Source organism: Macaca nemestrina, chromosome X (assembly GCF_043159975.1).
Source record: "Macaca nemestrina isolate mMacNem1 chromosome X, mMacNem.hap1, whole genome shotgun sequence".
NCBI lineage: Eukaryota > Metazoa > Chordata > Mammalia > Primates > Cercopithecidae > Macaca > Macaca nemestrina.
Window position 1 is genome coordinate 87,638,882 of NC_092145.1, and position 4,354 is coordinate 87,643,235.

A 4,354-nucleotide genomic window follows, 5' to 3' on the forward strand; every position below is an offset into this window, starting at 1 on the left:
CATCTGTCATAAAATGAATGAGATCCAGTCTTTTACAACAACATGATGAAGGTGGAGATCATTATGTTAAGTGAAATAAAGCAGACACAGAAAGATGAACATAATATGTGATCACTTATTTGTGGGATCATAGAAAGTAGAAGGATGGTTACTAGAGGCTGGAAAGAGTAGATGGGGGTTAGGGGGAAGTTTGGGATGGTTAATGGATTAAAAAAATAGAAAGAATGAATAAGACCTACTATTTGATAGCACAATAAGGGGTCTACAGTCAATAATAATTATACATTTTAAAATAACTTAAGGAATGTAATTAGATTGTTTGTAACTCAAAGGATAAATGCTTGTGGAAATAACCACCCAATTCTCCATGTTGTGCCTATTTCACATTTTACAGTGCATGCCCGTATCAAAATATCTCATGTACTTTATAAATGTCTACATCTACTCTTTACCAACAAAATTTTTAAAAAATAATTTTTAAAAAGGTGACTCCAGGCAACAAAGAGTTGGATGAGAGGAGGATGGGGCTTCCTTCCAGCCCTGAGATAAATTTAATCATCCTTCAGTATCCCTGGTGGACTGCTTCCGGGATGCTAGCAGATACAAAAATCCTCAGATGTTCAGACTCTTAGAAAAAAAATGGCATAATATTTGCATATAACTAATGCACATCCTCCCATATACTTTAAATCATCTCTGATAACTTATAATACCTAGTACAATGTAAACATTATATAAATATTTGTTAATTGCATTTTTATTTTTATTTATTATTTTTAATTGTCATGTTGTTATTTTTACTTGTTTTGTCCCCAAATATTTTCTATTGAATCCAGTTGGTTGAATCCAAAGATGTGGAACCTGAGGATATAGAGGGTCAGCTGTTTATGATTCTGTGAGAAAATCAGCTTGAAGTAAGTAGACCTTCCTTAACCCAAAAGACAGAACTACATTATGACTCATGTCCATTACACTTTTTGCCTTCTTCTCTTCTCTTAGGAATAGGTAGCCTATTTTTTACCAGTGTATACCACACAAAAATGGATAAGAAACCTCTGATTTTTTAAAATTTCTTCAGATTCCCCTTGAAATAATTATTTATAGCATAAAGAACCATTCTGGAGAATCTTAGCTGTAAGGAAAAATGTCTCAGGAGATGCCAAAGTAGTAGGTTCAAAGGGAAGGGTTTTATAAATGCAGCTACAGGTTACTACCATTAAGAGAGGTGCTTTATGGTTGGAGGTTTCCTCTGTAATCCAGGAGAGAGGGTTGTTGTCTATGAGCCAACCCTCATAGCTCTTCAGTCACTGGCATGAGACTTGGGGGATTGGTTGTATCTGGTCTTTCATTAAGCTTCATGAACAAAAGGGCTTTTTACATTTTTGTACAGGCTGCTTTTAGTGGCTCTGAAAAAAAGACTTGGAAGTGGATCTTGATGGTAAGTGGAAGGTACAGTGCCAAATACTCCTACAAACCAGAGGTAAGATTTCTACCACTGTCTTCCCGTCTTCTAGTCCATGGTCTCTGGCCCTGGCTAAGCACGAAGCAAGTGGGAGTTTTTTGTAAATAAAGTCAACCTTAAGTGAAAAAGCAAGAGGACTTGGCCAGCTTCTTCCCTCAAGGCAATGGGTGCTCAGTGAAGAAGTTGGAGAATTTCCATGACAACCCAGACCTGGCAGTAGGGGTACATGCAAGACTACCGCCTGGACCCAACAATGGAGAATGAGAAGGAGGAGAATAGAAAACTCCTGGAAGATTAGGAGAAGAATTGCTCAGATGGAAAAGAGTTTGCCCTGAGTAGCAAGCTACAAGCAGGACTCAGTGCCCATATCTTGAATCTAATACCTGAGTCACACAAAAGACATCAATACCACCTATTACATACAGACCATAAACATTGTATTGTGTGAATAAGGCTCTTTCCAAGGAACACAGAGCATATCCCTTCAATTAACTCTTTTATTTCCATGGGACTCCCAACAAAAGATTCAGTAGCGACTGAGGGTTTAAAACTGATTTTTCTGTCTTCAGGGAAGAAGTGAGATCAAGGCAAGAATGATCTGACTCTATTTCCCTCCTCATTCCCCTTGCTGGTAACTAGCAGAGAAAGATTCTACTCCATAGGTCACTTGAAGTGACCTATAGGTTCTCTGAGCAAATCTTTTCTAACAGGACCACAGTTTTCAGGAATATTAGCCAATTCTTCAAATCTGCCAGTTGGAAGAATCCACACTTGCCATAATAAATATTTCTGCAACATAAATAAAACATTTTGTTTTGAGGTTTGCCATCAATCACTGGCCTAATATGACCATGAAAAATTACCATAGAGAGATTTGGAAACTAAGTCAGAGATGAAGTAAATTCTTAAGATATCTCTAGTGCAAGCCTTCTTATATGAACAAATAATTCCTATGCTTATTCATTATGTCACTGTCTCAAGCTTCTTAGCTTGCTTTTCCAACATGGCCCCTGCTCAACTTCCTTGCTTTAACTGTCATTTCTCTTATCTCACTGAAATGTGGACTGCAATGCCACTGAACTAATCACAGATCTCGTGGCTTGCTTTAGTCTTTCATATCTTTGAATAAGCCACTTCTTTTCCATAGCAAGTCTTGTCTACCTTCTCTGGATGATGATCTCTTACTCATACTTTGTGACCTGTTTCAATTTTTCTCTCCCCCATGAAACTGTCCTGGAGCACCGACATTGTTATTTGTTTCCCTTTTCTATTATTATGGCACTGTTTTGCCTTGCGCCTGGATTTAGGGCCGTTTGTAGCAACTGTTGAAAACAAAGCTCACAAGCCCATATAGGGATTGAACATCTGGCATTGTTCTTAGCTGCACTAAATTCTACCCACTGACTTCTCTCACCATTGAATTAGAGAAGTGCTCCAGTTGATGTTTTTGATTTATTTTTACATTGGCTCTTCTTCCATTAAGAGTGGTCTAACAGGTCCCTTGCAGGATAAATGTATGGGTGATAAATGTGTTTGGGATCAACAAAAGTAAAATGGCATAGTAGAAAGTATATAACCTCCAGAGTCAAACAGATCTCAGGTTAGAGCCCCATTTTCCCTCTCACTAACTATATGGCTATTTTGTAGCCTGTCTAAATTTTCTCGTCTTTAAAATGTAGGTTAACATCAAAAAGAATAAAATAATTAGGAATAAACCTAACCAAGGAGGTAAAAGACTTATGCACTGAAAAGTGCAAAGCATTGCTGAACCAATTTTAAAAGCTATAAACAAATGGAAAGACACTCATGTTCATAGATTGAAAGACAAAATTGTTTAGAAGTCAATACTATCCAAAGTGATGTATAGATTTAGTACAATGCATATCAAAATGTAAATGACATTTTTTTTAGAAATAAAAAAAATCCATTCCCAAATTCCTACAGAATCTCAAGGACCTCAAATAGCCAAAACAATATCAAAAAGGAAGAGCAAAGATGGAGGTCTCAGAATTCCTGATTTCAAAACTTACTATAAAACTGCAATAATCAAAAAGTATGATGTAAGCACAAAGTAGGATGATTAGACTGATGGAATAAAATAGAGAGCCCTGCAACAAACCATTGCATATATGATCACTGTTGATAATGCTACAAAGACCATTAAAAGTGAGAACAACTATCTTTTCAACAAATTATTTTGTGAAAACTGAATGTCCATATGCAAAAGAATAAAGTTATACCCCTACCTTACACCATATACAAAAATTAAATCAAAATCGATCAAAGACCTAAACATGAAAACTCAAACTCTAAAACTATTAACATAGGAGAAAATCTTCATGACATTGGATTTGACAATGCTCTCTTGAATATGACACCAAAAGCATAGGCAACAAAAGAAAAACTAAACAAATTGGACTATATAAAATTTTTAAACTTCTGTACATCAAATGACATAATTGACAGAGTAAAAAGTCAATCCATGGAATGGAAGAAAATATTTGCAAATCATATATATATATATATATATATATATATATATATATATATATATATATGTAGTTAATATCTACAATATACAAAGAACTGTCATAACTCAACAACAACATAACAACCCAACTAAAAATGGGCAGGACTTAAATAGACATTTCTTCAAAGAAGATATACAAATGGCAATAATGAAGTGAAAACATGCTAAACATCACTAATCATTAGGAAAATGCAAAGCAAAATCACAATGAGATACCACTTTAAACCCATTAGAATGGTCACTATAAACATGTGTGTGTGTGTTTAAGAAAACAGAAAATAACAAGTGTTGGCAAAGCTGTGAAGAAATTGAAACCCTGTGCATTGTGATTGGGAATGTAAAATGGTACAGATGCTATGCAA